Source organism: Mercenaria mercenaria, chromosome 8, assembly GCF_021730395.1.
Source record: "Mercenaria mercenaria strain notata chromosome 8, MADL_Memer_1, whole genome shotgun sequence".
In the NCBI taxonomy this organism is placed as follows: Eukaryota; Metazoa; Mollusca; class Bivalvia; order Venerida; family Veneridae; genus Mercenaria; species Mercenaria mercenaria.
The window spans coordinates 66109177-66135012 of NC_069368.1; the positions used below are offsets into that span (position 1 = coordinate 66109177).

The window sequence follows — 25836 nt, forward strand, 5'->3', positions numbered from 1 at the left end:
AAAAATCTTACATCCATTACGTTTTTTGAATTATTTGACTACCTCAGGGGCGGATACAGTATTTGGTGTAAGAGGGGGCGTAAAATTTTTGAAGACTAGAGCAAAAAGGGGGTCCGGGGGCATGATTCCCCAGAAAACTATGAAAATAATGGATCCATTTGGTGCATTCTGGGGTACTTTATTTCTTATGGACAAAGGCCGGACAGGTTTTGTGACGAAATCAACACAAATAACATGCTAATTATAGTCACGTCTTATGAATAGTAAGACTTATTCTTGCGCGAGTATCTCGGAATTTCTTAGCCCGTTTCTTTGAGGATTTGCATGGGGAGGGTTTACCTAGGACTAAAATAAGAAGTTTTTTCAGAGCGCATGCAAACTGTCAGATTTTAAATGTGCCAGCAAAGTGAAAGAGACAAAATGCATTTTTCCAAGAATAAAAGAAAAACAAGAAAAAAACAAAAAATAACAAAGAAAAAAAAAAACAAGAAAAAAAAAATTAGTGCGAGCGTAGCGAGCGAGAAAAAATACATATTTCATATTCTTCAGTCAAAATAATTAGTGCGAGCGTAGCGAGCGAGAAAAAATGCATATTTCATATTCTTCAGTCAGAATAAAAGACAAATTATGTACCCAAGCGTAGCGAGCGAGAAAAAATGTATATTTTGCAATTATTTTACCCAGAAATTACCTATGCTCCGGCGATTTTAGGGGCGGGAGCGTCCCGGTCCCCTTCCCACCCTACGACCTCCGCTATGAATCCACTGATGGTAATACTTCAGTCTGTACACAGAAATGATTACTGTACACATTCATAACCATTTGAACTATTTATTCAAACCTGATGGGAGTTTTATTGTACAAAAACGGCCGTCGTTTTGGAGTTTAAGTATGCCTGCATCTTAAGCCTGACAACAGAACAACTTCATCGTCGTTGATAAGCTTAAATGTTGTAAAACTTTGCTAGATCCCTCTTCCGACATCGACCTTAAAGGCCTTTATCATACTTAAGGGCAGGTCCGGATCTAGCCTGGGAATCTAGTCTGACAATTTCTAACCATTTTTCTACCTGCAAATTGACAATATTAGAAACTCGGATGAATGCCAATTAACATTAATTAGCACAATTTAAGTTGGATCTTTAATGTAGGTAAGATTTCTTCTGACAATTATTGTCAACGGCTTCCTAGGCTAGTCCGGATCCAGAAATACCTTTATGTGATGCAGCGAGGCAACAGTTTAGAAAGAATGTGTCACTAGCGAGACACATAGCTTCCAGCGTGAGTAGGAGTCAGAGTGTTCTCCCCCTGCAAAAGTTTGAAATATAGTTATGTAATGGTGGCATCTGATAGATTTTTTGGTCTGAAGTTTGAGAAAATATGCTTAGTATACAGCATCTTCTGTGTATGACTGTGCTATTTACGATAAAAAGGATGAAAGTGACGACAAGTAAAGTAATCAATGATGATTGTTTTATTTTGCAGTATAACAAATTCATGCATGTTCACACAAGTCAAAGTGTTGTGTATATGAGCAAGACACAATTATGCATAGAATAGAAAGTTTTGCTACAAAAGAAAGCAAACTCTACCCCTTATTGGTATACTTTGACAATATTCCTTCACGGAGGTTGCAAAGCGAACTAGAATGATGTCGACAAAAATGTTTCATTCAATAATCTATAATAACGACGGGTCAATAATGATATAAATGCGCATGTCTACATACTGTTTATGATGCTTAACAAGTTTTATTTGAAATGAAGAGAAGGAAACTACAATGTAGTTGTCATTCGTCGTTAAAGAAGGGCCACAACTCCAGACAGAATAATCGATCATAAAAATCAGGGCAACATGTACATATGCATTTCATGCTTCTGATGTATACCTAGTTTCAATTCAGTTGGATGGATCTGTTCGACTTAAGATCACGAGTTCAGATGTGATGAATTAGTTCAAGATCAAATAGGGCAACAACTCCAGAACAAGAGGGCCATAATGGCCCTATATCGCTCACCTGTTATCATTGCACTTAAAGACAAGAAATTGAAGAAATTTAACCAAAAAGAAAAAGAAAATCAAGTGACCCCTGGGGCGGGATCATTTTTGACCCAAGGTGTCATGATTTAAACAATTTGTAGAGGTCCACTAAGCAATGCTACATGTAATGTATCTAAGCTCTAGGTCTTCTGGTGTATTTTTAGAAATTTTTTGTAGATTTTCCTATGTAAAATCAAGTGACACCCTGGGGCAGGGTCAATTTTGATCCCAGGGGTCATGATTTGTAGAGGTCTACTAGGCAATGCTACATGTGAAATACCTAAGCTCTAGGCCTTCTGGTTTATTTTTAGAAAATTTTTGAATTTTTTTTTATGTACAATCAAGTAACCCCATGGGGCGGGGTCAGTTTGACCCCGGAGGTAATGATTTGAACAAATTTTGTAGAAGTCTGCTAGGCAATAGATCTAGGCCTTCTGGTTTATTTTTAGAAAATTTTTGAAGATTTTCCTATGTAAAATCAGGTAACCCCTGGGGCCGGGTCATGTTGACCCCAGGGGTCATGATTTGAACAAATTTTGTAGAAGTCTACTAGGCAATGCTACATGTGAAATATCTAAGTTGTAGACCTTCTGGTTTATTTTTAGAAAATTTTTGAAGATTTTCCTACGTAAAATAAAGTGACCCCCGGGGGTCATGATCTGAACAAATTTTGTAGAAGTCCACTAGGCCATGCTATATGTCATAAACAAAATAAAACAAGAGTGCCAGGATGTTAAATATATGCTTGTCAGGTAGATGATATAATAAAACATTTTCTGTACAAAACTATAAGTTTGGTAGACAAAAAGCCAAAACAATGACATATCCAATTCTAACAACCAGGATAAAAAGTTTCAAGAATAATCGTTTTATAGCAACAAAGGAAAGTAAGTATTGAATTTTTAAGTCCACAAAAAACTCCTTACCAGGAAGAGGTACCTTAAAATGAACTTGTCCATTTTTCAATTTGGACAGTACCATTAACTGTTAAAAGGGATAAAAAATATACTGATTGAATGGCGAAAAGTGCTGATCAACATCAGACTGCATGGATGTGCAGGCTGATCATGATCTACACTGGTCGCAAAGACGAATAAATCATGTTCAGCATGATAAGGGTTAATAGAATAGAACTTTACAGTAATAGCTATTTATAGTAACAGCAAAGGATTAGGGGCCTGGTTCTTACTCATGACACACCATCTCATGAAGATAAACAGTTTTGCCATTGTACATCAAAATCCCTCCATGCATGAACAAGAAATGCTCTGGACAAAGTATCTGACCTTTGGCCTCTAAGTGTGACCTTCGAGCTAGGGGTCTTGGTCTTGGGCATGACACCTCGTTTCATTATGGTGAACATTTATGCGAAGTTATCTAAAAGTCCCTTAATGGATCGCAGAGTTATTGAACAGACACCAAAAAGACTCTATTAACCTTTGACCGCTAAGTGTGACCTTGACCTTGGAACAAGCGTTTGGGTCTTGCGCATAACACGTTGTCTCTTTATGGTGAACATTTATACCGAGTAATTCCAAAATCCCTTTATGTATGGCAGTTATTGACCAGACAGAAACAGACCCTTTTAACCTTTGAAATCTAAGTGCAACCTTGACTTAGGAGCTAGGGGTCTGGGTCTAGCAAACTTACATTGAAACATCCAGAAACATTTTCTATAAAACAAGTATGAAAGTCTTACACTTTTTTTCAAGACAATTTTATAAAGTTACTATTTTTATGTAGAACTATGCTCAGAGAAGTTGAAGATTAATCGAAGTCCACACTTTTAACTTCCATATTCATAATATCATTAACAGTTGTGAGGCTAAAAAGTATTCTGTAAATTAATAAAAGGCAAGTTCTTCATTCATGACAATTATTTCTTGTTCCCTAATTCTTGATATTTCTTCTCTGATTCACCCAATATGTTTGGAAATAAGATCAAACCTTTTATATTATCCCTGTAGCCATGTAACAATTTTTATGTAGAATTATGCTCACAAAATTGAAAAAGAAATGTTGCACTGGACACATATTTTCCTGAAGAGTACACCTGTCTTAACTTCCAAATGCATTATGCAATAAGCAATTGTTAGATTTCTAATGAATTTTCAAATCATTCTTAGGCAGTTCTTCATACATGATGCATACTTTTTTTTTCTCTCTAATACTTGATATTTCTATTTGTCTGATTCTGGAAATATGGTAGTACATTCTACACATGTATGATCCATCAAATAGTTCAGATTTTGTTGACCAGTGCTTTAAACAATTGTGGCCCTTCAGATGATCATCTGAAATGGAAAAATTTAGCCATTTTTACACTAGTATAAACTTTACATGTTTTATATGTTCATAAAAACACAAAATTTTAGAATGTAACATCTTACAATTATAATATTATCAGTCTGACAGACATTATCAAGAAAATGCCATTAAGAAGTGGAAAAACAGTACCTTACACAAGTAATAAAGACTAAGAAATACAGCTTTGAATTCAAACAGATGGTATATATTTGTCTGTATGTCTTCATGCATTCCATTTTCAACTAAAACTATATATATAGGCACATGATCACTTCATGTCCATTATGTATACTAAATTTCTTACGAATTGTTTGAAACTGTGAGTAGGCATACACAATGTACAAGTGTATTTGTGATATTTTAAATGACATAACTCAATAAAAAGTAACCTGAAATGAAGTCTTGCAATATGTGCATGCCTACTTCATGTTGATTATTTCATATCAACTTACTTTTGCACTGTGACCCAGTATGAAAACTGTAGGAGGAGATGAAATATAATTCCTATAACACTCAAAATTTAGATTTTAGGCTAAAAAAGATAAAGGCCTTTACATTTAAGGTAAAAGTGTATTACATGTTTCAAGGGTATTGGATAGAAAGTGGGGAAGGAGCTGAGTACATAAAGAACAAAAGAAAAGAAACTGTAACTGTTGCATTTTATTCAAGATTCTAAAAGGACCATAACTTTAGAAAACTGTCATCAGATGTAAAATCCACTATAGTATGTGTATAATTCTGCTGCTCGGCCATGAAGTATACCATGATCCGTTTGAATATGATGGAATCTGCAGAAAGAGAGTTTTAATGCAAAAGGTATGAAGGAAGCTATGATATGACAATTTGAAAAAGAAAATGACATAATAACTGAAGAAACAAATAATCAAATTTGATAGTCCTGACAATATGTGCCTGTCCACTTCATGTTTCATTTGAACTGATCAATAGTAATTACATAACAAGAGGGCCATGATGGCCCTATATCGCTCACCTGTTATCATTGCACTTGAAGACAAGAAGGTCCTCAGATAAAATATCTAAGTCCAAAGGACAGGAAGAAATTAAACCAAAAAGAAAAAAAAATCTTACAAGGTACAGATATGTCAAAAACACCTAAAAATTGGAGATACCATCCATGTTGTACCACAGAAAAGTGGTCTCGGTTTTTCCCTACGGCCAATAATAAAAAAGTTACTAAAAACAAGCTATTTATAGTAACGTAAAAGGGAAGTAATTAAAAATCAAAGGCCTGAAGGGCCTGAGAGTCGGCTAATGATTGATGTACTGGTAGTATAGTCTACCAGTTTCAGTTTGGTTTTAGTTTTTTTCCCCAACTGAACAGAGATTTTGTTACAATAGATGAAATAGACATTCAATCGATGCCTAGTAAAACTTTGATTGACATTATACAAGTATTTAAACCCAATATATTTCTCTAAAATTGAAGAGTGGTTCGCAAAAATAAAAATGTTGAAAGTACATACTACAATTTGACAGGTGACACTAAGATACTGCCCATGACTATAAATATTTTTCCAGTAAACATTTGCCTCCGGCATTACCAAAACAGGCAATCATCGGCTGGTATATATTCGCACATGATAAAATTTGAATATGAAAATTTATATATTGAAATATTATAGCGCGGATTGCCACATACAATTTGTAACGGATGGACGAAAGAACTGTTCAGATATTTTACAGATAAGGGGCCTGGCAATAACCGTGTCACACGCTAGGTATTGTTCAATCATATTATAAGGGATGTGAATTTAAAGTATACTTACTTTTGCGTTTAAAGATATGTAAATGTTGCTGAGTGTCAATATATAGTGTCATGAATGTTTACACTGACAGGAAAATTGCGCATTCGAAACTAAGAGAAGTTACACGGACTAGCTACCAATTTCGGAAAAGATAACCAATATTAATAAATGCAGTTCTTTTTTAGTTAAAACCATCATTTATTCTATTTCAGACCTGTTAACCCCTTCAAAACCATGTCAGTAGTCCCCAAGTATATGTACTTTCAATTATCCGTTTTGATTCATGTAGACAGACAGGCCCAGACTGGGCTGAAAAAATGTTTGAGCCATTTTTACGTGGTCGGTAGCAGGGTGGGTGTGGGGAGGGGTGTTCCTTCCCGCTTTGAACTGCAGTCAGATTTTGAAATGGGCATTGTGGCAGGTGGTAAAAGGGCAAATGTATCAAACTGTAAAGTGGCAATATGGGTGGAGGGTGTGGGAGGATACCCCCTCCTGCAAGTAGGGTTTGAGGTATCACCACAAGGAAATTTTGAAAATGTAGACCCTTGATACGGCCTTTGGTGCGATTTCTAACTGAAAATTTTATGTTTCAATTTCTAAATATTACCTAGATTCTTTTTAGTATTACAATATTCAAAGTATGAATGACTGTCACTTCATATTTTTACTTTCAGGTCATGCCTCAGCACTAGAATATAAGTCTGATATTGATTCTATGTATGTATTATAAAAATAAATTCTAGAATCATTTCTGTTACAATAATATCTATCATGTCTGTTACTTTAATGTTTAAATTTCATAACACAGCTCGATATTTACCCAAAATATTATATTCGGATATGATTACACTTTCTTTTATACTGCCAAAATCTCCAGTTTCAACAATATGTTTTACAAATTGTGATGATATGAAGACAGTTTAGCAGCAATTGGCAGTATCTGACATTGAAGTTTACGGTGATATTATTTAAATCATTTCATAAAAAAAAATTGTTTCGTTTCGTCAAAGCACTCTAACTTAGACGATCTACTTTCGATTTCAAAAACTGCAAGAAAATACAATTTAATGTTTCGCCGATTTGTTTATTTCTCGAAAAATAAGAATTAATATCATTTTTAATATCAGTAGTAACTAAACAAACCAGTACGAGCTTCTTCTTCCGATAATTTATCCGTTTACTGACTACAAAATTCAACCCACGCAAAGTCGTAGAAGCATTGTTATAAACAATGCACATATCTTATTCGGGTCATTTAAAATGAAGCTGTCATAATTTAATTTCATCGATGTGGTAAACTCTTTGATAACAGACATTCCAATCGATGCTTTCAGAGGTACCAACTCAATAAAATACTAGCAGTATGTTCTGGAACTATATTTTGTCTTTCGCTGGATGTTACGCAAGCTTTGTAAGTCTGCGCAATTCATAAAATGCACAGCACAATAAATTTGTTATTTGCGCAATGATTTTAAAGATTATTTTTTGAAACGGACAGGGTAACAAATGGATAATTTGGCTAATAAGTTAATATGCAGTTTTTATTTGAATTTGTGAACATCATATTTGCTATTTTGTGACAAAAGGGCATAATATTCGTCACCATAATCATATGCGCAAATGTATTACCAAATCCCGCAGAATCGTTATGCGTGTTTATGCTTAATGAGTTACCGCGGAAGAAAATACGTGGCTTTATTCGAGTATTGCACAATTACAAGTCATAAATATGACAGATTACATCGTATATTGGTCATAGCAAATAGGATTGACATAAATGAACTTCATTCGATCAATGAACTCTTTGAAATTAGAGACAATCCAATGGAACTACATCACTTCGCTGTGTTGTGAGGCCATTTAAGAATGAGAAATCGTGCGATAGCAAGGACTCGTCAAACGCTTGACAGCGTTTAGTCGACTCAAAAAATGATTGTAAGTTAACAAAAGAAGGATCTGCAAAAATAAATCTGTTGACATAAATGAAATTTCAGATCAGTCTCCTCATTAGTTACAGAGATATACCCATTTTAATTTGAAATAAAGGGAGGTAATTTGACATAAAATCAGTCCATAGTTATCTACCCTCATTGGCTCAGTCTAACTAATGACAATTATGAAATTTCAAATAATACCTATAAGTACTTACTGATATAAATCCATTTTGATTACAATCAGGGGAGGTAATCTGATATAAAATAACTCTGGAACCTACAAATGGATCTGATTTGTCATGGAATCCAAGATTTATTGTTGTTGAAGATATTTTGGAAGTTTGTATCAAATAAAACCATAATTGAAGTCTCTATTTGGCTGCACAAGCCAAAATAGCCAATTTTGGACCTTTAAGGGGCCATAACTCTGGAACCCATGAAGGAATCTAGCCAGTTCAAGAAAGGAACCAAGATCTTGTGGTGATACAAGTTTTGCGCAAGTTTGGTTAAAATCAAATCATAAGTGAAGCTGCTATTGTGCAGACAAGGTCAAATAGCTAATTTTGGCCCTTTCAGGGGCCATAACTCTGTAATCCATTAGGGGATCTGGCCAGTTCAAGAATGGAACCAAGATCTTATGGTGACAAAAGTTTTGTGCAAGTTTGATTAAATTCAAATCATAAATAAAGCTGCTATTGTACAGACAAGGTCAAAATAGCTAATTCTGGCCCTTTCAGGGGCCATCACTCTGGAACACATAAAGGAAAGATCATATGGTGATACAAGTTGTGTGCAAGTTTGGTTAAAATAAAATCATAAATGAAGCTGCTATTGTGCAGACAAGGTCGAAATAGCTAATTCTGGCTCTTTCAGGGGCCATAACTCTGGAACCCATAATGGAATCTGACCAGTTCAAGAAAAGAATCAAGATTTTATGGTGATACAAGTTGTTTGCCAGTTCGGTAAAAGTAAAGTTAAAAATAAAGCTGCTATTGTGCAGACAAGGTCAAAATAGCTAATTTTGGCCCTTTCAGGGGCCATAACTCTGGAACCTGTAATGGGATCTGGCCAGTTCAAGAAAGGAACCGAGCTCTTATGGTGATACAAGTTGTGTTAGTTTGGTTAAAATAAAATCATAAATGAAACCACTATCGTGCAGACAAGAAATTGTTGACGCACGAGACGCACGGACGGACGAACTGTCGACGGACGAAGGGTGATCACAAAAGCTCACCTTGTTACTATGTGACAGGTGAGCTAAAAACATTAATAAATGCAGCTCTAAACTATCCTGTACCTTTTGATGTCTACTGTTCACAGTCTAGCCAAAGCTCCAGAACTGGCTGCATTGAGGGCTTTTTGTTCACCATATCATACTGTAACTAAAAAAGCCCAACATGTACATTTATATATACATAAATTTTTCTTTCACAATTAACTGTGATTTCTCTATAAATTTCCATTGCTGACACTTGACATTTAAACAATTTAAAAGTACAATGTACATAATTCTAAAATCAGATATTTTAGTTTGTAAAATAAGTGCTGAATGCCCTATCTATTTTCAAAACACTTTTAAACACCTACCTATATAAAATGATGTGTAAATTGGCAGTATTCTTCTTGGTAATTTTAACATTCATTGTCCCATTATTTCTTTGAATAAATTTATATCTTCATCTGAAATAAGTATAGTATAGTATACAAAAACTTTAAGGAAACATATTGGTGGTTTTCAAAATAATGAAGCAAAAGTGTGACACAGGGGTTGAAAATTCCAACCTATTTCTTTTGGTGGTCACCTATTTTTTATGATAGCAAATAATTCAAATTTCAAGGAAATATACAACTTTGGGAAAGTGTTGAGAAATACCAATCAGATAATATTTTGAACAGCCTTTAGTTCATAAGTTCAGCGAATTTCCAGTAAGATGGGTGATACATATTGCAGTGCTTTATGACAAGGAAATATGTATAACAGTAATTTTTTTTTCAACATATATGAATAGGTGTTTGTGTATAGTTGGAAACTTATTTAATAAATGTTTGTGGACTTTTGTTTTTAAAATCACCCTTTCTGCACAAATCTGACATAAAAATAAAATTTTACCTAGAAAAGTGGTTGCTGAATGAAAAATAATTAACATATTATTATAAAACCTATTTTTTTTTCTCACATTTTGCAGGTTTATATACCACATTCCAAATTTCAAAAGTGTCTGGTGATTTTAATTTCTAAAATTGTCAACTCAAAACTGAGTTATTTAAGAGATGCACAGGGTACACATACTAAAAATCAGTGTAATATTCATTAAGTATTAGTTTTTCTGTTCAAAACAAGATTAATGGTGATCATCTTAAGACAAAAGTCTATTGAACAATTAGTTTATTCCACAAAGTAACTACAAAACTGAAAATTTTCACAACACAACCTGAAAATACAGCAGCATCTAATGCTTTAAATGAAAACTAACTGGCTTTAAACACAATTAACGCAGTGAAATCATTTAGTTTACATGCACTGCTTATTCAGAGTAGAAAATGACAAAATGCCATGCATGGTAAAATGGAATGGTAAACTTCATACATACTTTATAATGCTACTAATTTTAAGAAGATGCACAGGGGACAAATGGCAGCAAAATATATATTCATGGAATATGTTCATTGTAAGTAAAATTCTTTCAACTACACAATACTCGCTACTGAATATTTACATAATGTAGGTAAACTTTAATTAAAATTGATGTTTCCCCTTTTAAACCTGAAAATTGCCAACTTGAGAAAAATGCAAAAATAAAATTTAAATTGTCCTGGGATTCTTATATAATGCTAAATTATCAAGTAATGCCTGCATTTAACTTACACACTGCTAAGAATATAGAACTGCCACAACATATTACAGTATAAATGCTATGATAATTGATGAATGTCAAAAAAAAGGTGCACAGGGGACATCACTTTGGCTTAATATGTAAAACTGAAAGCTGCTTTTGTAACCATTGTAACTTCCATTTAGAGGGAAATAAAGTAAAAACCCATTTTATTTAAAGAATACTTACAAGGGACATTTTTGGGTGTATAGACATATATGAAGATTCTGAGAAAGTTGATTTATAAAACAATAAAATCATAAGGTGTCTTCAAAGCTGTAAGGATAAAGATCTTAGAAAAACATTATGACTTAAGAAATTTAATGGGGTTATGAAATTGTAGTGTTCAACTTTTAAATTTATCACTATTTTTTATGAAGGGGCTTCCATCACAAGACATGAACTATTGATAAGAATAAGATGTAGTTAATGAAAAGAAGTATTTTGTTTTAAATGTGCAGAGTTTAGATTACATAAGAAAAGCCAAAGCTGTTGCAATTAAGTTTGGTTTGAAAAAGTAAAACACAGTTGAAAACTATCCTTCATGGAAAATGTCACACTTTTGGTGCAGAGGGGACAAAATTAGCTATATAATTTAACATAACATTAAAAATGCTTGAGCCATTCATCTGAAATTGCTCACATTTTTTAATACATTGGTTTGGATATGATTTGCCCCAAAACACATTCTAAAACTGAACTGAATTAAAGTAAGGTGAAAAAGAAGAAAAAGCTTCATTATTTTGAAAACCACCCATATAAGGAAATCAGCATTATATATGGAATTTTGACAAGTGTGGATTTATATATCTTAAAACTACTCATGTAGCTTTATTTCTTTATGCTGATTCTGTAGGTCTACAGCACAGTTGATTTATGAAGTTGAACAATTCATGCATGCCATGTAAAATAAATAATTATGATACTATTTATTAATCACTTCTTGCTGTAATATAGGCATACTGTATGTTATTTCATTCCATTGTATAAATGTATAAATTTGTTGATATTTTGGTGCATGATCATGCTTCATTCAGAACCTTGACCTTGTCAGCTATGCAGAGGTGTCCTTTCTTTGGCTTACTTACAGACATTGTTCATTTTTTACGAAATTATTGTAGAATATATATAGAACATTGCCATTTACCTAGCTGTACTGTTGGTCGACATCATGTATTCCTGTTGAACAAAAAATGTCAATGTGAACGCCCAGCACAGGTTTAAAATGTTTGCAAATGACATTGTTTCCATGGTGCAGGTTTTCATTCATCTGAAACAAACACATGACGGATTAAATGCACATCAGATCTTGATTCTAATTAATGTTACTTTAGAAATATTGATGGTTTTTACCGGATGATTCAGCACGTCCAATCAGACGTGTTTTATGGCATAAATGCAGAGTCTATGTTCAAATTATGTCAATTCGAATGCAAAAAGTACATCAACGCTTTTTCTATGACAATGATCTATTCTGTCTATTCTGATCGATTCACTATCTATGAAATAATGCGTTAATTCTGCATCGACTCTATTTCAAGATCCAGTGGATCTTATCTGCAGCTAATGATAATCTATGGTGGCAGTGATACATATGCATATGCTATGTTCTCCGCCCAAAAATAGGCAAATCATTCTCAGATCTTGAAATAGAGTCGACTGATTATCAACCTTACTTTGAACACTTTGCAAAAATAATTAATTTATATAGATCTATATAACTTTGCACTTTCCATTGTTCCTAGTCCCAGAACAACTCGACCTGTCAAAATATGTAAACACGAGGGAGGCCTTTTGACAGGACAGTCATGTAAACTTCCGAAGGAAATAGTCCAAATTTATTCCAGTTACTTCCATATGCGATATTATCGTGAATTATAATTATATGCATAACGTATCGCATATAGATTTAAGCATAAATTTAATGTTTGTGAATCCTGTGCTTTAACTGTTTTCACGTTAAGCGCCGGAAATTATGAAATCCATAAGACCATGTGCTCAGCCTGATCACATTTCTACGCACTAACACATTTTTGTGTGAAAAATATGCTGAAATTTACATTTTATTTTGTCAATTACTGCAACCGTTTCTAAAAATAAAATTGACATATCTGACTTTTATGTGTATTGCCCTTGTAATGATATTATGGATTTTTTGTCATAGATACGCATGTTTATCTCAAATTAGTTGTGAAATGATGTTGTCTGCATGAAAAAAAGAGGAAATAAAAATTATCTGAAATTACCGACTCTAAAGGGTACTTTCATCAAATTTATTTAAAAATTGATTGCTCGCAGGAAGTAGATATTTTTTGGTCACAAAATTACGCAAAATAATGCTTGATTGTAGCAGCTGTCGATTTTGAAAAAATATGACCACCTAAAAATATTTTTTTCTGTCTTCTATCGGATTTTCGGGTACAAGTTGGCATTTGTTTTTCAAGATATATATTTCAAAAGAGAGCTAGATCATTTTCAATAATAGGCATTTCATTCATCAAATTATGTAACTCTTCAGTAAAAGTTCGCAAAATGGTTGTAAAGACAAGCACTAAAATGTCGATATTTTAGCTATAGAATGTACCTTAAAATGAATATTTCTCATATTCACCTCCTTTTTACTTTTTCCGTACTGTGCCAAGGTTGGCCGGGCTCTGTTTAGTTTATCGATCGTTAATCCTAGTTTTTCGACCGTGAACTGGGATTCACGTAATTATTGGACAATTGGCTTGCCATATCTGTATACCCCAGTGCTATTTTTCTGAAGACTAATTGTCGTTCGGATCCTTAAGAATACCTATATTAACTAATAAAATATTTATGGCATATATGTAGGCCTATATTTATTATGTGCACAAAATACAAGTTCTAAATGTAACAATTTTTATTCCTAGATACAGGCACTTGTTAAAATTGAGATAATTGAAATACAGAATTTTCATTATATTCTGTCTTTTTCTTATTTATTTTTGTTATGTTTACAATGTAATGTGCATCAATACATGAGTTTTCATGTATTACCATTAACTTGCGAGATAAATCATTTCAGTCTTAACGGTGAATGAAATCATTGCACAGTTGTAAATGACTCTTTTGATTAAGTTCTACTTGAAATAGGTTAAAATGAGTTTGTCTTGATCACGATACATAAGAAACATTGAATTACATATATCTTTTATCTGGGATGGGGAATAGTAATGTAGTTTAGTGCAACGGTAATGGAGTGCATTATCATGTAATGAATATAAGTTCTACACTGACATATTTTCGCCCAAGGTAGCAGAATTTTAAAGGCTGTTTTGATTTGACTACACTAAGAAAAATAAAAACTGTGGAGTTTACCTTAAAAATTGGAGATGCGGGAAAATATTCAGTTGCGTTATCTTTTGACTTGGGGCTAGGGTTAGCGCATTGTGATTTTAGGCAAAAATGAATTCGGTGACCCTATAATTTTATTTTATATTATTTTTTCAATTGAGGGAAAATGAACTTTTCAACAATATGTTTGTTTTTGGCCAAATTCTGTCGTTTGGGTTTTACATAAGACAGGATTTAAACAAACATTTTATTCAAAACTTAACGTCGTATTAGTCACTCTTACGTCACTGTAACTTAAATATTAACTTTCACGTTAAAATAATCTCTACAAATAATACACAACTTTAAAGACATTTTAAATGAAAATATGACGAGTAACAAGCAAATCGATACATGTTAAATGAATAGAACGATTTACGAACCTGAAATCATTTTTCTTCAAAAAAATTCGACGTCAATGCTGGTGTTTGAAAGATTGCAGAGAAAAGAAGATACAGAAATATAAAAAAATAAAAATACGCATGTGAGGAATATGCTGACTTTTATATTAAATACAATGTCGAAACGGAACCCAATAATTTCAACTTAAAATGTGTATAGAAATACACTGCCACGTCATGACGTTGCGTTTCGATGCCCCGAATTTTTATTTGCGTATGACAATTTTCAAAGTTATTTGCGAAATATCCACCGTGAACACATACCTTTTCTATTTCATTTATTTAACCAACATACCTAAAAAAATGTAATGCCAGAAAAAAACTTTCACCGCGCCAAACAAATGATATAAGACGAAATACGCGAAAACAGGCAGGAAAAAAATGAATTCGGATCATTTTCTACTAAATAATGGCGGAAAAACGAACTTTTCTGTGATAAAAGGAGGTACCGCTAGGTGGCGCTACATATAACCCATTAGACAGGTAGTGTGCAAATTATATATGCATTATTGAAAAATATAGTCCTTTGTTTACATTTAGACCAAAGTTTTTTAATGTACGTTAATATTTGACTTTTTTGGTCTAAGATATGGAGCCACCTTAAATGATAATCGTCAATATATTTTTCTTTCCGACTACCTGATCTATACATCTTAAACTAATGGATGTATCTTTAAACTATTTGAAAAAGCGTATTTTTTCCAGTTAAACCTTGCGTGATGCGAGTGATTCTGCCTTTTTCGGTCAGTGTAGATCATGATCAGCCTGCACATCCATGCAAACTGATCATGATCTGCACTGTTCGTCATTTATATGTTTCTGGTAACTATGCACCAGTTTCAGCAGTTAATAGTTATGTCCAAGTTGAAAGATGGGCAAATGCATTATAGAAATTCAGCAGGGTAAGGTTAATATAAATTACCAATAAAATCACCAATATATTCTAAGTCATGGAGACTTGGGACAAAAGTTATTTATTAAAAATATTCACGGACTTCCTTTTTATGGAGATAAATGACTATTATTTTTTCAGGTATTTATTTTAGCAAATATTTAGTTTTAAGCATTATGACATTTATTGTTTTGCATTTTGCAATATAAAAGTAGAATGTATCATTATTCAATAGTATCCTTTATTGAGGGTATTAATTAATCATAGAACCATTAAGGTGTTTATTATTGTAAGAGCTTAGCAATAAGCAACTAGTGTTCTTTGCATTTATAATTTGACATTTAAAGTGTCAGACTATTATCTATGGAAATCCATTCTTATAGACAAATGCTTAATTTCAAAACAGTGCAAAATGCTGTTGCCAAATGCTTAATGTACAAATATTGACTGCCAAACAGCGATTCACAAATGATAAACGCTTATAGTTAATTGAGAGCTGTGAAACAATATATATGCCAAGTTCTAACTACTAAGTCCTTAGTCAAGGAAATCATACTGACGAATTGGGTAAAAATCGATTCTATGATCTTTCCTTGTTTATCGAGATCAACGCTATACTTAGCTGTCTCTCTAAGATCGTCTAGCTAAATATCGATCACTATCAGACATTTTTAGCGAGTGTTGCAAACCGTTATGGTTCGGCTATCATCGCTTATCATATCACTGGAGGTGCCGATCTGTCGTAAAAACGTGGGAAGGGGGGAATTTATTTTACAATTTTAAGTACCGGTAAAACAACAACAACAAATATAGTCACCTTTATATTTACAAGGATACATACAATGTAACAATTCGGTTAAATTCTGTTTTCCATTAATGTAAAATTCAGAACGGAAAAATAAAAGGCATTACGTTTTTTTATTTATTATTTTAATTTCAGACAATGTGACACTAATATAGTAGAAAGGTTATTCATAATAATGATCACGTATATTATTACTATATGAACTAGGAATTACATATTTTTTCATTTCATAAAAATTAGCGCGTGCTATATCTGCTTGAGATTATATGTGCATACATTCAATTCTATTCAATTTCGATTTATTGCATAAAGCTTATACTAGTAGTAAATGCAATACCTACAGCAAGTGAAAGCATTATATTACATGGAACACAACGAGTACATAATAATTTTCAGAAGAGACAATAAACTTATATATCAATAAACGACAATTTTTCACAATGTTGTCGGAAAACTTATAATATAATATTTTCACACTAAGGCGAACCTTTAACATGTGTTCTATCTTTCTATACTTTAGTATCGAACAATTAACCTGTATTCAGGGGAAAAAATACTGTAAATTAAATACAAGTAAATACGTAATCACTGTCACATTATCCTATATATCAAAATGATCTTAATACAGACGCAATCAGCGAGAAGATTATTATCTGTGTAATAACAAGACCTGAACACTCCTAGTCCCCTAATTAAAATGTGTTGATACGCAATAAACTTGCAAAAAGCTGTTAATTGGTAAAAAACTACTATCAAATAGTGCTTTAATATGGCTGTTTCAGAATTCTTTATATCATATATATGGTTAAAACTTAAAATTAGAAGTATAAATATAATTATGCGAATCTTTAAAATACGAGACGGTGGCTAATCCTTTTTAGAAAGAAATATATATAGTTGCAAAGTTTATATTGTCTTATGAATTTTTTGCAAGCAGTAAAATATAGACCATTTATATACTCTAGCTTCTTTTCTATCTGTGTAAATTTCACTCATGAAATTGTTATGACTTTCCTTTCTTCTCTCTCTCTCTCTCTACCTTTCTTTCTTTCTTTTTCTTTTATATTGATGCATGCAATAAGAATTACCAATACATCAATACAATACAATATTTCCTTATTTCTTCAAGGATACATGTCAGTAACTACAGACTATATAATAAATATAACACCTATCAATAATAATACTCTTTTGTAACCATCAGCTCTCTGTATCATAGACAGCTTAACTTCGGTCGAGTTTGTGATTTTCCGCGAACTTTCGGAAATGCCACGGACAGGAGCAATAAAGACATTTTACAAAATCACCAACTTTTAAACGTGGAGGGAAGCAAGAAGGCATTTAAATAATTTCAAAATAAAAACATATATAAAAAATTTATTGTCTGTAGAATACTTCAGTAGGATAATAAATATTCTCAAAATATGAACAAAGTGGCTACAGGGAAAAGAATAAGATACGTATCAAAGGTTTTTGCTTATTTTATTCAGTAACTTATGCCGTAAACTGAGGCTTACAGTGGTGTTTTTAATCGCCAAGAGAAGCATTAATTCTTCTTTTTAGATAAGTATTTTTTATATCTTTTTAAAGAGAAAAGAATGACGAACACTTCAATAGGATAATAAATATTGTGGTCATTGTAATAAAGACAATATTTGTTCAAACGTTTTTTCCTTCTTTGTTTCTATTGGAAAATATCAACCAGATAAAATCGATATCGACCAGCCAGGTGATTTCAAGGGGGATAATTTTACCGATAAGGCGGCAGATTTTACCGATTTTTTTATCATGACTTATACATACAAAGGGATGAATGATCGTCCTTTGTTACAAAAACCTTTTATTGTTTAGTAAACTGTAGACACGATTGAATATGTTATTGTTTCAATTCAGACTGGTAGTTACATGCATTTGTTTATGAAATGCATAAGCTACTACACATTATATTTAGCGTTTCGCATGTAATACTAGTATATATGACAATGACTATGTTCACAAATAGTATGAGATTTATAATCAATGTCCCTGTAGGAGTAGCTTATCAAACTAGTTCTGGCTACAGAGAATACGTTACCTCCGTATGACATCTCAAAAAGCAACTGTAGTAGACTAACATAAACAAGAGTTGTCTCCATAGGATGACACATGCCCCCGATGGCACTTTGAATGAATAGTTATGGCCGATGTTAGAGTTTAGGACATTTGACCTACGGAGATGGGTCTTGCGCGTGACAGGTGGTCTTACTGTGTCACACATTCATGCATAGTTATTTTAAAATCCATGCATGAATGACAAAGATATGGACCGGACATGCCCATCAATGCGCTATCATGAAAATGACCTTTAACGTCTAAGTGTGACCTTGACCTTTGAGCTACGGACCTGGGTCTTGCGTGTGACACGTCGTCTTACTGTGGTACACATTCATGCCAAGTTTTTTGAAAATCCATCCATCGATGACAAAGATATGGACCGGACACTCCCGTCAATGCACTATCCTTTAACGTCTTAGTGTGACCTTGACCTTTGAGCTACGAACCTGGGTCTTGCGCGCGACACATCGCCTCAATGTGGTACACATTCATGCCAAGTAATTTGAAAATCCATCCACCGATGACAAAGATATGGACAGGACACGAAAATTGCGGACAGACCGACAGACAGACGGTTCAAAAATTATATGCCTCCCTTTGGGGGCATAAAAATTGAAAACTTCAACATTTCCACACCAATATGTATTGCAGTCACACACAGAAATGGCTGTAAGTATCATTGGCAAATATTAGATGATACTGTGACTGTCCAGCTTCAATGTTGTTAGACAAGCCTAGCACGTGATATTCAATACACATTTTAAAACTGCAGTAGTAGAACCATCTGAAATTTGGCAAGCCAGTTGAATTGTCTCTTACCTAACGTATAACAATAGGTGAACTGCTAAAATATTCATAGTTTAGTACAAATACAAAGCAAACTGTTAATGTACATAATATTAATACAATGCTACAAAGATAATTTGATGAAAGCAGTTACAAAGAAAATAATGCACAATTAGCTTTATGCTTAAAGACGGCTATTTGATTTTTCAAACAGTTTGAGACTTAACTAACTTACAATGGAGTCATTTTGATATAAAGGGCGAATAGATATTTTTATCATATACCTACATAAATTCTGTCCAAAATACAGCTGGCATAACGCGGAAAAAGCAAATTCCGCGAGCCAGGGACTGTATACTAAATAATCTCCATCTTTCATCTGTTCTATTGTGTAGTAAGGGGCTTGCTTCATTTTGTATACACCTAGCTGGTCATAAGTAATTATAGGATAGCGGTCTAGACATTCATCTTTTGAATCTGCCAATTAATAAACAACCCTTTTGGTAAGCATTCCAGTTTCCTGAAGACGTTCATTACTTCTTCTAGAACGAATTAACATTTGTTGCGCACTATCTGAAGAATCTGGTTGGTCTTGGCTGAAAGGTCTCCTATATTTGTTAATCAATGCACCAGTAATTTGCAAATAATTTGTGATGACAGAAATTGTGTTTTTGCTAATTACTTTATCCAAAAGTTTGAATTGTTTAAAACAAAGAAAAGAGGAAACTTCACAGGTCGCTCAACACGACAAAAACGAAAATGTTGCAGGCCTGTCATTGGCACTTTCAACTACCCATCTCACCTTTATTATAAATCGATTTTGATTTGCTTCTTGGCAACTGTGCATACGCACTTGAATACCTCTCTCCTTCAAAAATTCTTTACTGTCCCTAAAACCTGTGTCAACAATACATTTGTCATTTTCTTCACCAAATCATCAATATTTCCTTCATTACTTGCCATCATGTGTTTAGATATATCCGCATCATTTTTCTGAAAAGTAGGGACCCAAAATTGCTAGGATATAACCATCTGTGCCAACTATTACCATTGGTTTCACTAAAGGTGTGTGTTTATGCATCGAGTATGACCTACGTTGAAACTCATAATTGGAGCTTTTTTGAACATATACATTAGTTCCATCCATAACAAGTACTGCTTGACCATCTGCATTTATGAAAAGTTCCTTTGCAATAGGTGTAGTATGATTTTCACAAAATTGGGAATGTCTTGTGTGAACGGGCTGAAACCGTTATATGATTTTCGGGCTGTTCAGAGGATTTTCCACATGCTTATTTCCTGTTCATTTAATAGGTTGCCCTGTCTTCCTTTTAGCATGAAGAGTAAACCAGGCGCCACAAATATACTCTTCGTCTCCAGTGGGTCTTGTGAGACATATACTGGCGTACTTTTTTTCGTCAAGAATTCGCCTCCTGCTGTTAGGCTTACACCACTTTTTGCATAGGCAACAACTGATTAACTTTGACATACCTGAAGAAATGAAGTAATTCTTTAAAACGGTTATCTATAAATATTGTCAGTACACGTCAATACCTTGAAACCAGTTATCACCATCGATGATGCGAAACTTCCTTGAAAATACGTTAATTTACAACACTTACCTGACAGCTATATAGTTACAGTTTCCATATGAAAAGGCCGTTTTTGAAAAGTAACCGGTTAGTATTTACTTCTGAATCGTGTACTTCAATATGTATGGTGTAGCACAAAGCGGAATAAGTTAATGCGTATTGATGGACAGATAGACGGAGGGACAGATGAAAAGCAATGGTAAAAACTCAGCCATGTATGAGTGAGATATTCATACCTATGTTGAGACATGCATATCCTTCAATACAGTTTTGTAGGTAATAACTTTCACCCTATACTTTTACTTGGATTGTACGTCCAAAAGGGGGCATATTTTGGCCAAGTCATGTTAAAGTTATGGGCCTTGATGCTATCACCTAGCTTTATAACCTCGAAGACACAACTGAAATTTCAATTCAATTCAATACCTGCATCAGTTTTTGAGATAGGAACCTGATCCTCTGAGGTTGGTTATTGGTTAAAAACAAGTTTCAAGCTGTTTGCCTTTAAATGATAGCTATATTTCATGAAATCTAACCAAGATGTGATGTGAGTAGAATACTGCACTATTCTTTAGCTGCACTATTCTTTAAGTAGTTTAGATAGAAAAGACTGCTCCGTGCCCATTTATATAACAGTGTAGACAACATATTAAAACTGTGTGTGAAAAGTGCGACATTGGTATTTTGAAATTCAGACCAGGGACACAATTTGAACAATTTTGGTAGTAGACCACTAGGCAATGAAAAATACCCCAAATATCTTAAGCGTAGGCATTGCAGTTGCAGGCAAGAATATTTTTAAAGGATCCTATGTAAAACTTGGGACTTCCTGGGTGGGACCTTTTTCAACTGTCTTTGTGTGTGTCTGTGGAGGGAGGCGGGGGGGGGGGGGGGGGGGGGGGGAAGGGGAGACAAGATTTTCAAAGTTTTTCTCTATGTATATTGATAAAAAACAATTTGACCCCCATCCTTATATCCTTGGGGGATAATTTGAAAAAATAACAAATTGTAGAGGCCCACTAGATGATGTTACATACTAAATATCAAAGCTCTAGGCCTTGTAGTTTTTTGACAAGAGCATTTTAAAAGTTTTTCCTTCCGGTTGCCATTTGAATAAATTTTAAAGAAGACCATCCACGGATCATCCCTGTGATTGGCTTGATTGTTTAGGAGTTGTTTAAAGGAAAGTACGTACGTTGGGACGACCTAAGTCTTTGGCTCAGGTGAGCTAAAAAGGGATTTGCCAAATAAAATCAACAGCACCGCAATACAAAGTAATGTACACATAGTCATATATGACATTTGACCTCTTAGTGACCTTGACCTTGAAGACAGTCATCCAAAATATGTGCTCTGCACATGGTCTATGTGTGTGGAACCTTTGAGCCAAATTTCTTTGAAATTGAGCCCGCCCGCTTAGCTCAGTAGGTAGAGCGTTGGTCTACGGATCACGGGGTCGCAAGTTCAATTCTCGGGCGGGGCGTTTGTTCTTCGTGACGATTTGATGAAAGACCTTGTGTCTGAAATCATGAACTAACATGAATAACAAGGCAATCTGAAAGACAGCTAAATCTGCTCCCACTGTTATGGATAGGGAAAGGGTAAACATTTGACCATGAGGCGCGACCATGTCCTTGAACTGACATGACTGACTCATAAATTCTGGACATCACCTTGATGAGGTCATCATTTGGCCCAAGTTTCATAAAAATACGTGAAGGGCTTTAGAAGAGCTCAAACCTTAGACCTTGGTTTGTGACCTTGGCCTTAAGATGAATCATGAGTTCTTGATGTGGTAATCATCGACCCAAGTTTAACTAGAGTTGTCATAGGAGTGACAAATTGTACCCCCACAATATGGCCTTGTCACAAAACTAAGCCAATGTCTAAGCCGAACTAGCTTGACCTTGTCTAAACACAAGACAGATCATCTTTTAGATATAATCAACATTCCTATGAAGTTTCATGATCCTCGGCCTAAGTGTTTTCAAGTTTTTGTCCGGAAAATGTTTCAATGTTCTGGGTCACTCTGACCTTTAAACTTTGGAACTCTAAATCAAGAGGGGTAATCTGCTGGTCATGACCAACCTCTTATATAAGTTTCGTTATCCTAGTCCAAAGAGTTCTGAAGAAATTGTCCGAAAACAGTTTTAGATTATTCAGTGTCACTGTGACCTTGACCTGTGACTTAATGACCTCAAAGTCGTTAAGGCTCATTTGCTGGTCATAGCCAAACTCTTTTAATTTTCATGATCCTAGGCCTATGTGTTATCATCCAGAAACTGGTTTAACTGTTTTGTCTCTTTGGGACCGTGACCTTTGACCTACTAACCTCAACATCAAACTTGACCTGTATTTTATCATGTTTCACTTATGTACAAAACATTATCCTAGACCCAAGTGTTCTCAAGTTATCATCTGGAAACCATTTAATATTTCCGAGTCACTGAGACCTTGACCTTTGACTTAAAGTCAAACTTGACGTGTATTTTTTGATGATACACCTGTGTGGCAAAACTTATCATCCTAGAACCAAGCGTTCTCAAGTTATCTTCCAGGAACCGTTCAACCGTTCAGGGTCACAGTGAAATGAAAACCAACAGACAGACCGACCGACCAACAAGCTCATTCCTTTATACCCACTCCCCCAACTTCGTTATGTAGGGGTATAATGAAAATTCTTAAAGAGGTTTGAGAGATACAGAGTGGAAACAAAAAAGAAGGCTCAGACCTTTGTGACCTTGACCTTGAGCAGGCTTGGATGCCTCATGAGTTTTGCACATTAATTTGATGAGGTGATCAATTGACTCAAGTTTCATGAAAATCTATCAAGGTGTTTAGGAGATACACAGCTGACACAAAATGTAAGGCTAAAACCTTGGACCCGGAATTGTGACCTTTAACTAGAGCCAGCACTGTTTACTCATCTGTGAACATTATCTTGAAAAGGTGATCATTTGACCCAAGTTTCATGCAAATCCTTCAAGCGGTTTTGGAGAAGCAGAGCGGACACAAATGGAAGGCTCAAACATTTAGCCCTAAGTTGTGACCTTGACCGTGAGCCGGCATGGCTGACTCATGAGTTCTGCACATCCTCTTGATGAGGTGATCATTTAACCGAAGCTTTATAATATTCCTTCAAGGATTTCAAGAGATACAGGGCAGACACGAAATTGAAGGCTTAAACTATTGACCTTGAGTTGTGACCTTGACCTTGAGCCTGCATAGCTGACTCATAAGTTCTGCATATTGTCTTGATGAGATGATCATTTGAACCAAGTTTTAGGAAAATTTCTCAAGGGGTTTAGGAGAAATGGACCGGACATCAAAGTGTTACGAACAGGACAACGGAAAGACGGACGCAGACCATTCCCATAACCATTAATAATGTTGGCCTTATAATAGCAAACACTTAGACAGATACATGAATGATTGGTTTGAGAGATGGGTGAATGGATAGACAGATAACATAACATAAACAAGTGTGTCTCCCTCAATAAGAGATGACATATTGACAAGTTCTTAAAATGGTTTACATATACTTTCTTTTGATTTATTATCACTGACCCAGTGATATTTATATCTATTCAGATAAAATCAATTTTCAGTTAAAAGTATCTATTAATTATAAGTATTTAAATTCTAATAGGCTTTTTTATTTTCATAACCAATGTTTAAAATTCCTTTCAAAATTATTTACTCCAAGGCAATGTCAGTAGTAATACTTGCAGAAATGTGTTTTATTTAATTGTGTGTTAATAAGCAAGTGGGCCCTGAAGGACCTGTATCGCTCACCTGACCTAATTCTAACACCTGATATGTTAAAATCAAAGCTGATATTGATTTCATAGAGACCAAAATTTGGACGAAGTTTCATGAAGGTACAGTAGTTAATGTGACTTCTTCTAGAGTTTTATACGAGTGTTATTCTAGCGTTCCAAAAAAGCAGGGTACTGTTTTAAATTTGAAAAGTACAACCCAAATTCGAATTTGGTGTAAACATCATCAAGACAAAAAGTTTTGACCAAGTTCCATAATGAAAGTGTCAATAAAATGGACTCTATAGAGTTTACAAGCTTTACTTAGATTTGACCTGGATACCTTGTTTTTGACCTCACCTGATCCAAATTCAAACTTGACCTTAAGATCATCAATATCAACATTCTGTTCAAGGTTCATGATAATAGGGTCATAAATATGGACTCTTAGAGGGTAAACAATCTTTTCCTTTGATTTGACATGGAGACCTAGTTTTTAACACCATCTGACCAAGATGTGATCTTGACCTAAAGATCACTAAGATAAACATTTTGAACAAGTTCCATGAAGATATGATCATAAATATGGACTCTAGAGAGTTAACAAGCTTTTCCATTGATTTTACCTGGAGACTTACCGATCTGGAGACCTAGTGTTTCACCCCAAATGACACAGATTCAAGCTTGACCTATAGATCATCAATAATGACATTTTGACTGAGTTTCATAAAGATGTGGTCATAAATGAAAGCTCTACAGTTGTAACTAGCTTCTCATTTGATCTGAACCGGTGACAAAGTTTTTGACCCCATATGACCTAGAATCAAACATGACCTAATGATATTCAGTAATAACATTCAGACAGACCAATTTTCGTGAAGATAGGGTCATAAATATGGAGTCTAGAGTGTAAACTAGCTTTTCGTTAGATTTGACCTTGTGGCCTAGTTTTGTACCAACATTATCCAGAATCTAACATGACCTAAAGATCAGAAAGAATAATATTCTGACCAAGTTTCATGCAGATAAAGCCATAAATGTGATATATGAAGTGTAAACCCTCAACCTTCGATTGGAACTGGTGACCTATTTTCTACCCCAAATAATCAATATTTAATCTTGGCTAACAGGTCATCATAACAAACATTCTGCTTAATTCTCATTTCAAACTTAAAATTATGTCTCTTTAGAGTGTTAAGCTTTTCTTTGACCTAGTAACCTAGTTTTTGACC

General features: G+C 34.2%; 1 long non-coding RNA gene across 1 annotated transcript; it reads right to left on the reverse strand.

Annotated features, from left to right (window-relative positions):
• Window positions 1-1455: 1455 nt before the first annotated feature.
• Window positions 1456-12990, reverse strand: LOC123565655 (uncharacterized). The gene is made up of 4 exons (XR_006689166.2): window positions 12067-12990; window positions 9634-9726; window positions 9344-9428; window positions 1456-4333 (listed from the first exon to the last, which is right to left on the reverse strand). It is a non-coding gene; the product is annotated as an uncharacterized LOC123565655 (long non-coding RNA).
• Between the last annotated feature and the right edge of the window lie 12846 nt (window positions 12991-25836).